Raw genomic sequence first — 10,308 nt, forward strand, 5'->3', positions numbered from 1 at the left:
TAGTGGATTTGATTTTATCCTCCATGCAAAGGAAACAAGAAAATTCATTCCATCTTTTATTTCAGTGTGCATGATAATAATTTGCAAAAGTGACCACTACAAAAATAATAACCCATGCTCTAACAAAGAGATAGAAAGAAGTAGATAATGAAGACAGAACAATTTCATGAAGAATTTGATAAGAACCTCCAAATGAAAGCAACATATACTTGGTAACTTTAATGACAAGATCAGTATAGGTGGAAAATGAAAAATATATTGGAAAATATGGTTCAGGAGTAAGGAATATAATAAGTCAAAGACTTATGGGTTCCATAAAAGCTTAATGCTTTAAATCACAGATAATTTCAAGAAAAGAATCAGAAGAAATATGGACAGAGCAAGGACATTTGAATATCATGACAAAATAAAACTTGTATATTTTAACAATAAGAAATGATGCATTTTTGATCTGGGAGTCATTTCTGAATCACCTTATTGCAAATGTAAGGGAAAGAATAAAATTGAGTAACAGATATTTTGTCTGATCAAAATAACTCCAAAATGACCTATTTAAATGAGTTGTTGATGCCAAAAAATGGAAAATGCATGAAGAAAAAAGCATGTTGATCCCGACTAGAAAAGTTTCATCTAGAAGTATAAACAGTCTACATTACCATGGAGAGGGAACCAAAAGAACTTAAGTATAATGTCAGTTAACAAACAGTTGATCAACCTGCCAAAAGGAGGAGTGTGGCAGCCAAGGGAAACAATGGTTAAAAAAAATAAATTTGTGTTTAAAATCTTACAAATAAGTGCGGTGGAATGTTATGGGGAATATCATCCCATAAAATAGTGACAAGCAGTTCCAGCAGGAATTTTTGTTTGAGGTAGTGTCTTTAAACTATAACTATGGTGTTTCCTCAGCTGCATCAGTCATCACTATAAATAACCTACCATCCCATTATGAGGTTAGACCTAACTCCAGCCTCTAATCACAGTTGTAAGCAATAACTTTTTACCTGGACACCTCATTTTCCCAACAGACACTTCAATTCAATCTCAGCCACAGTTATGTCAAAGATGACTATCAGGAGTGGGTCATATTCAGCAGGATCACTTCTTGTATTCAGAAGCTCTACTAAGGACCCAAGCTAGAATATGTTGGTCCTTTCTTTCTGCATATATATACCTCCAACCTCCTATCCCTATCTTATCACAAAGAAAAAAAATGGATGTAAACATCTTGTCAGAGAAAGTAGAAGCTCAAATTCCCATGAAAATAATCCAAGATTTATATACAGTGATGTGAACACAGTGGAATCAGATATTTTGTACTGAAACACCAATGCCAAGACTCATACATCATAACCACCATGATTGTCAATTCTAATTTTCACAAAGGAACAGATAAGAAATGTTTAGCAATGCAAAGGAAAACTTCTATAACTGTATAGGAATCCTCTTAATGGCAAACACGATCCCATTGTAGCAGGACTAGACTTTATCTTAGCCAATAAAGTTATTCTCTTTTGTTCAGTCTTGTTCTCCTCTTTGTGTCCTCATTTGAACTTTCTTGGCAGAGATTCTGGAGTGGTTCACCATTTCCATTTCTAGCTCATTTTACAGATAAGGAAACTCAGGCCAACACAGTGAAGTAACTTGCCTAGGATCATACTCCTAGTAAGTGTCTGAGGCCTGATTTGAACTTAAGAAGATGAGTCTTCCTGTCTTGAGGCCCAGCACTCTATCCACTGTACCACCTAACTACCCACGTTATCCTCTAGTCTGATATTATTTACAACTGAATTTTCCTTATGACTGCTTTGGTTTTAAGATGTTTCTTATTTGTTGAAAATTAATGGATAGGTGTTTAATGTCCCCAGCACATATTGATGATAGTATCTATGGAAATTCACAAAGAGAACATTGATGCTGCTGTTGAAACCTATGACCTCTCTCTGATAGATGGTTTACTATTGTATCTCACACTCACTTTAATGCTGATATTACCTGTTCACAGAATTCTGCTTTTTTCACTTTTAAAGGCATTATTGTACACTACTTTCCAATGTGTTGGTGACATTGTTATTGCTGTGAGTTGCTTCCAAACTGCTGGCAGAAAAGTTTCTTAGACAAATTCCAGTGGTATTGACCCAATCCTTCCTTCAGTATGATTTTAGAATGTTACACTGACTAATGGGACTGAAAGTTTCTCAGGAAAATGGTTGCAAAGTATGACACTGGAAATAATTTGTTGCTTACCCCAAAGTTAACAAAATTAGGTCTTAGAAAATAATAAACCCAATGATCTGTATACCTTCCACATCTATGTAGTACCTACATATTCAAGAATTCTCTTATCCCTTACATGGTCATAAACTATGGGAATTCCACCTCTTCCTCTGCACATTCCCTTACATAATCTTACTCTTCATCATCAACATGACCTCCAAAGTGTTGACTCGGTTCTCTCCTGGGCCACCTGTCATGCACTAAGCATTCTCTCCTGTCCCCATCTTGACTCCTTGGTAAACCAACTCTACACTCTCCTATTCTCTTGAATTTATAGCTGCTTTTTATCACTGACTGTGCCCAGCCAAGCCTCAGCCTTGGATCATCACACCATTTATTGCCTTCACTCCTACACACATATTGCTGAATTGAAGATGGAGAAAAACATGCAACCATCCTGACTGGAAGTTTACATTATATAACCTCAACTGGGCCCTCACTGTTATTAGGCAATCTTTACTATATCTTCCTGCTCAACTCACTATGTTCCACTCCCCACAGTGGCTCCTCTGAATCTTCTTTTTCATCTTTTGAATTTAGCCCCCACTCTCTCAGCTGAGATCCTGGCTTCACATTTTATAGAAAAAAATTGAGTCAATTTTCTGGGATCTCTCTCTTCTCCCTTCATCTCCTATCACTTGAGTGCCACTTTCTCTTCCACCCCTTTTTCACATGAGGAAATGGTCTCACTCCTTACCAAGACTAACACCCCATTTGATGAAATGATCTCATTCCATCCTGTCTATACCAACATGTTATTCCCTCTGTTATCTCCACTCTTTAACTTATTTTCAGTATCTCCCTCTGGAGTGGCTTATTTTCTACTGCTTACAAACATGCCTATGTCTCCCCTATTATGAAAAAAACTTACTTGACCCTTACATCCCACTTGTTCTATATCTCTTCTGCCTTTTGTAGTTAAACTCCTTGAAAATGCTGTGCCGCCACATCCTTTCCATTCACTCTTTTCTCAAAAACTTATGATTTGACTTCCAACCTTATCATTCCACCAAAACTGCTCTCTCCAAAGTTACCAATGATCTTTTAGTCACTGAACCCTATGGCTATTTTACATCCTCATTGTCTTCTACCTCCCTGAAGTCTTTGGAACTGTTAATCACTCTCTCCTCGATACTTTCTTTTCTCTAGATTTTCCACATACTGCTGTCTCCAAGTTTATCTCTGATTGCTCTTGCTCTGTCTTTTTTGCTTGATCCTCCTCCAGATCATTCCTTATAAACATAGGTGTTCCCTCAGGGTTCTGTCCTTGGCCCTCTTCTCTTCTCTATACTACTTTGCTTGGTGTTCTCATCAAGGCGTGTGGATTTAATTACCATCTCTGCATATTATTCTCAAATTGACCCATTTGGCCCGAATCTCTCAGCTAACATGCATTCCTACATCTCCAACTGCTTTTTGATATTTCAAATTGGATGGTCAGGAGACATTTTAAATTCAGTGCATCCAAAAAACACTCATAATCCAAAGATTATTTTTCTTTAGGGAAAACCTCTAATTCCTCCTTTCCTGCAACCTTCCCTCTTACTAAAGAGGGTAAACCATCCTCCCAGTCCCTCAGTCTAGTAATCTAGTATCATCTTGGATTCCTCGTTATCTTTCACATCTTCACATCCAGGATAAATACAGAAAAGGGATAGAATTAAGAGGGGTTTGGGAAGGCTTCCTGAAGAAGATAGGATTTAATTGGACATAAAGGAATTCATAGAGGTCAGTAGTCAGAGTGGAGTAGCGAACATTTCAGGCATGAGGGATGCCAGAAGAAATGTTCTGAGCCAAGAGATGAAGTATCTTCACTGAACTGAAGAGTGCATGCTGAGGGGCAAGATATAAGAAGACTAGACAGGTAGGAAGGAGTTAGGTTATGATGGATTTTGAATGCCAAACAAAGAATTTTGTATATGATCTTGAAGGCAATACGGAGCCACTGGAATTTACCAAGTAGAAAGTTGACATAGTTGTACCTTTGCATTAGAAAGATAATTTTACTACCTGAATGGAGGATGGACTGGAGTGGAAAGAGTCTTGAGGCAGGCAGATATACCAGTAGTCTATTACATCAGTCTAGGCACATGAAGTGAAGAAAGTTTGTACTAGAGTAACGGCAGTGTTAGAGAAGAAAATGGGGCCTATGTGATAAATTTTGCAAAGATAAAATCTCAAGGTCTTAGCCACAGATTGGATATGAGGGTATGAGAAACAGTGAGGAATCCAAGATGATCTTAGATTGTTAGACTAAGGGACTGGGGGGTGATTTTGCCTCTGTAGTCATAGGAAAGGTCACAGGAGAGGAGGAATTAGGGGTTTTCCCTAAAAGTAAAAGTAATCTTTTGATTATGAGTGCTGTTTTGGACAAATTGAGTTTAAGATGTCTCCTGAACATCCAACTTGAAAGAGAAAGAGAGAGACAGAACTGAGACAGAGACAGGGGGAGAGAAAGAGAGAGAGAGAGAGAGAGAGAGAGAGAGAGAGAGAGAGAGAGAGAGAGAGAGAGAGAGAGAGAGAATCTGTAGAAGAAATGAAAAACCATATAATTTCATAGAAGAACTCTGTTTAGAGATTCCTGAAAGTCCTGAGAACTTGAGAAATGTCTATAAGACACTATGGGAGAGCTTGCAGAAGATTGTTCTTTAAGACAGTGACTTCAAGAGGGGTGCACACTGCCATGGTTCATTTTCAAGTATCCATATTGCTGAACCCAACTATGGAAAACTCGCCAGTACTCCTGTGACTTGAAAAAGGGCCTGAAGATTGGAAAGCACTATTTGAAAAGACTACCATCCAATCAACGCTGAGTAAAAAGAAACGCAAAGTGGAGAATTCATTGGTGGATAAAGAAAAGGAGAGAAATAAAGCAGCAGTGGAATATTCTTTGGAAAATAAAGATGAATCCCTGATGAATGGATCATGAGGAGGAAGGCATAGGAAAAGAGAGCAATTTTCTTCCCTTTCTATCAGGAGGCAGGTGTATTCTATCAATTGTCATTCATTGCCTGGAACCAAGACTGATCAACATATTTAATCCAAAATCAAGTGTGAGTGGCAATGCAATGAAAGAGAGAAATCCTCTGTCACAAAACTGTACTTAATGCAGTTCCTGGCACATAGTAGGCACAATGTTGATTTGATTCAACTTTTCCAGGTGCCTGTGCAGAGAAAGGAAATGTCACCAATCATCTTCGATGAGTTTTTTAGATCTTTTTTTCTGGTCAGAGCACTACTATTTCATGATGACTAACATATTCACTACTTCTGCCAGCTAAACCATAATTAGGCAATATTTATTTGTTCAACAATCATGGAACAGTTCTGGGGTTGATGATTTCTCAGGTATCAAGTTCAAAGTTCTCTTGTCAATCACATGCAAATTAAATACTGGAAAACAGAAGGCTATAGAATCTTCACTTGGACTAAGTAAATGTCTATGTAGGTGCCTGGTTAGAGTTTTGCAAGTAATCAGATATAACATTTGTTTCTAATTTTATACCTTTCAATTAGAAAATTCTCAAAAATCTCAAAGAAGCATTTCTTTACATGTATAACTAGGAATATCAGCATTTATAACTACATAGTTTTAATATGCTATCAAATTTCACCTTTACCATCTGATCAAAGTTTGACTTTTTTTATCTTTTCAGTATTTTACTGAAGACAGTTTATTTTTACTGAAATAAGAAAAAAATAGTTTGTTGACTATAACCTATCTCAGCAGTTTAAATGTAATTTTTAGTTAGTTTGTTTGTTTTTAATTCAGGCCCCTAGCATATTTTTTTCAGGTACTCTTTTTTTTTTCAAAGCAGATTCTTAAGAATAAGCAATCAAGAGCACATATAGGCATAAGAACACATATGTATGCATATACACACACAATTAGCTATTTATTTCCATTTATTCCCAGTCTTTTCTTGTCTTCCCTTTTATTATTGATTCAACAAATATTTCATTCTTTTGCCCAAGAGCGTTATCATTTCACCTTTTTTTAAAGCAATCTTAATATGGCCTGATAAATATTTAGGTCAGGAACTTTGAAAAGTAAATATGTTCATGATGCAGTATACAGTACGAAGTGAGAAGATTGATTTGCTATCAAGAAACAATTAACGAACATTAAACAATGCAACCTGGGTAAAGTGAAAAGTCAAAATTGTTCATGCTATCAGAAAATGATTTGATGAATATGATTTCTTAAGATACCTAATTCCTGGGCATCATTTTATTCTCTTTTGGGCTCTTAACTTTTATCTATGATTGATCAAATAATCAGTGCCTCATAATCATTGTCAGGATATCATTACCTAGATTACCTTACTTAATATCAAGTTTAATCTTATAAAACTCCATGTATCAGAACCATGGTGGTAGCTGAAGGTTTAAAGGTTTCAGAGGCAGTGGTGACCACAGCCTCAGGCAGCAGACTGCTATACTGCTTATAAAAAAGATGAAAATGGAGCAGGTCCAAGCATTCCATGAGCTTTTTGTCCAGACCTTCCACAAATTTATACATTTCTTGATACTCAAAATCTTATAACATCAATATTTTTGCACAGAACTTTGACTTACATGTCTCACCAAAACTTGAACAAATGTCCAAAGGAAAACATGTTAAGCTGATCACATGATGTCCAACTTAGATAAAAAGAAAGCAGAGCAAGAGTCTCACAGTTTGTCAGGTCTTCTATAGCTTACATTTTCTGGTTTTTCGCATAAAAATATGTTATCACAAAACCCAGAGAACGATCAAAATTCTTGTATCCTGGAAGTTCTACTTCTGAAAGTTTGCCCCAAAAAACTAAAGGACACATGCTATTCAATAAGACAAGTTCCTACAGGTAAAAAGCACATGTCTTCGAATCCAGGCCTCAATTAAACAACCAGGAAATTCTTCATCCTTTGTATTGCAAGTAATGAATTTGAAATCTAGCAACAGCCATATGGTGAATTCTTACTCATTGCTATTTAGAGTGACTTAGCCAGGAAGAGAATTTAATGAAATGCTTAATGGAGAAAACAATGAAAATATAGATGTTAATAAAGAGCTTCTAGCTAGAAGAAAACAAAACTCTTCAAACTGTAAAGATGGATAAAAGACTTTTGCAGGACAAATGATTTTATTGGATAAAAATAGGCATTTCAAGCTTGTAGATCGAGAACATGAAGAAGTCGTGAAGAAAATGGAAGAATGTCCAATCAGTAAGAAAAGAGCAATATGGAAAATGATTCTTGATGGGAAAGGAACTACATTTCAAGGCACCAATGATAATCCATAGCTCCTATAGCAAAACCTCTTGCAAAAAGAAATTTAGACCCTCCCTCGAGAAAATAAGCCTGGTTCTGGCATAGTTATGAAAGAATTATAATCTACAGACCTTCAGACAAGAAAAAAAAATACTTCAAATAGACAGACAAAATTTACAAACATTTTACTCGTTTCTTTGTAGGAACAATGCAAGACAGAGATGATGTGCATTGCCCTTGTTGCATGCTGTACTGCAACAAACTTTATAGTTTGCTCAAACATCTTAAAGTCTCTCATAGTAGATTTATCTTCAATCATGTCTCTCATTTAAAAGGTGCTAGAATAGAAGTTTCTATCAATGAGAGGTATATGGCTCCTATGCAGGAAGTCCTCAGGATATTCATTGTCAACCTGAATTTGCCTTTAGTAGTAAAGGACCAGTAAAGAGAACACTTGTTACACACATTCTTATATGTAGTCCAAAGCACAGAAAAACAAACATGTCTGTATTTGTTGAATATGAAAATGGAAAAGTAGGGGAAAAAAGCAATGTGCATGCAGCAGTGGGTACAATTGGCTCTAGAGACACTTGTTTATCGCTCTGCCAACAAGAAATGGAAGTGGATAGTGAAGATGAAAAGGTTCCTGAATGGCTAAAAGAAAAAAAAAATACTCAAATTGAAGAATTTTCTGATGTCAACGAAGGAGGGAAAGAAGTAATGAACTTATGGAATCTACCTGTCATGAAGCATGGGTTTATTGCTGACAATCAAATGAATCATGTCTGTATGCTGTTTGTAGAGAATTATGGACAGAAAATCATTAAGAAGAATCTCTGTCAAAACTTCATGCTTCACCTGGCCAGCATGCATGACTTTAATCTCATTAGCATAACGTCAATAGACAAAGCAGTACAAAGCTTTGGGAAATGCAGCAGAAATTAGACAAAGGAGCAACTGCCCACTCCAGCCCCCGTCCCCAATGAGGAGCCCGCTGAAGAGTAAAATGGGACATCAAGTGGACATAGTGACATTCACACAAGGGAGAGAATTTCAGATACTGATACAGTCTCCAGGGGTTTCAAAGCAGAGTAAGAAAAAAAAAACTGAAAGAAAATGCTAGTCTTGTATTATGGATGAACACTGAAAAAAAACATTCTGGGGCATACACTCTCTAGGAAGAGCTTCTGTTCTTTTTATTTTGTAAATCATAGTTTCCAACCAGGCACTATTAGATGAAGGTAATGATTTCAACAAATACTTTGTATCACGGTTCACTTGACTTCAATATGCAAGTAATATATCTATACCAATTTTAGTGATGTCATTACAATATTTTCTAGTTTGAGCATGAACAATACTTCATAAAAAAGCTTTTTTTTGTAATTTGAGTGATTTATGTCTTGTGAAACCTATTCAATTTATAATATAATTAAAAAAATAAAACTCCTTATCTTCTTCATCTTTTGATATTCTTTTACCTGTTACTATGAGCATGTTTTATAAAGGTTATTTTTTTTTATTTTTCAGAAAGAGAAATAGCCAAAATGACTAAGTTTGGGGGGAAAATAGTGCTTTGGGAAAATATCAATAGAATGTCTTGAATGCCCTGGAGGTAAAAACAAAGCTTTATCTGGCCTTTAAGAATATTAAAGAATACTATAGAAATTAGGAGGATTTTATTTTCACATGTGACAGGACAAGAAAAGATGGACTTAAATTTAGTGCTATGAATACAGATAACACTGATTCTAAGAGATGAGATGCACTTGAAAGTGATATCCTCAGAATAAGGAAACTTTGGATTGCCTATGGAAGACCCTCTACTTGAACCTGTCTCTCCTACCAATTTTAAAATCAATTAAAATATTGATAGAGGTGTGGGTGAGGACATTTAAGATAAGATCAAGGAGAAGGACACAGAAAAGGGGTTTCTATTCCAGACATGTTAAGTAGTCTCATCTTCTGGAATGCAAAGTTATATGAATTAGTGTACTGTACTTTCCAGAAAGGAAAGTTGGAGCCAAATAGTAGATGGCTTTGAAAACTTAATATATTCTTCCCTTACTTCACATTGATTCCTTTCCCAAGAACCAGATACAGAAAATTAAGGGATAGCCATATTGTCTACTCCCTCACCCCTATTTTCAAGTGCTTCCTCTATTAACTGAGTAGAAAACAACACTGTTAAAAGTTTCCTTCCTCACTGAATAGAATTCTTGTCCAAGAAGATTTGGGAAAACTGGAACACTAATGTGTTGCTGGTCGAGTTGTGAACCAATCCAACCACTCCGGAGAGCAATTTGGACCTATGGGCTATAAAACTGTGGCTACTCTTTGATCCAGCAATAAATATCACTTTCAGGTCTGTATCCCAAAGAGATTATGGGAAAAGGGCCCACATGTACAAAAATATTTATAGCAGCTCTTTTGGTGGTGGCAAAGAACTAGAAATTGAGGGGATGTCCATCAACTGGGGAAAGGCTGAGCAAGTTGTGGTATATGTATGTAATAGAATAGGATTTTTCTATAAGAAATAATGAGCAGACAGATTTCAGAAAAACCTGGAAAGAGTAACATGAGCTACTGAGAGAAATGAGTAAGTCCAGGAGAATATTGTGCAACAGCAACGTTGTGTGATGATAAACTGTGATAGACTTAGCTCTTCTCAGTAGTACAATGATCCAAAAAGTCTCATGATCGAAAATGCCATTCCCATCTAGGGAAAGACCGATGGAGTCTGAATGCAGATTGAAGCATTCTATTTTCAGCTCTTTTGTT

At 36.2% G+C, this 10,308-nt stretch overlaps 1 pseudogene; it reads left to right on the top strand.

Annotated features, from left to right (window-relative positions):
* Positions 1–8,650, top strand: part of LOC140512337 (polycomb protein SUZ12 pseudogene) — a 31,366-nt pseudogene extending 22,716 nt beyond the window's left edge.
* The last annotated feature ends 1,658 nt before the right edge of the window (positions 8,651–10,308 follow it).

This window comes from Notamacropus eugenii, chromosome 6, assembly GCF_028372415.1.
Source record: "Notamacropus eugenii isolate mMacEug1 chromosome 6, mMacEug1.pri_v2, whole genome shotgun sequence".
In the NCBI taxonomy this organism is placed as follows: domain Eukaryota; kingdom Metazoa; phylum Chordata; class Mammalia; order Diprotodontia; family Macropodidae; genus Notamacropus; species Notamacropus eugenii.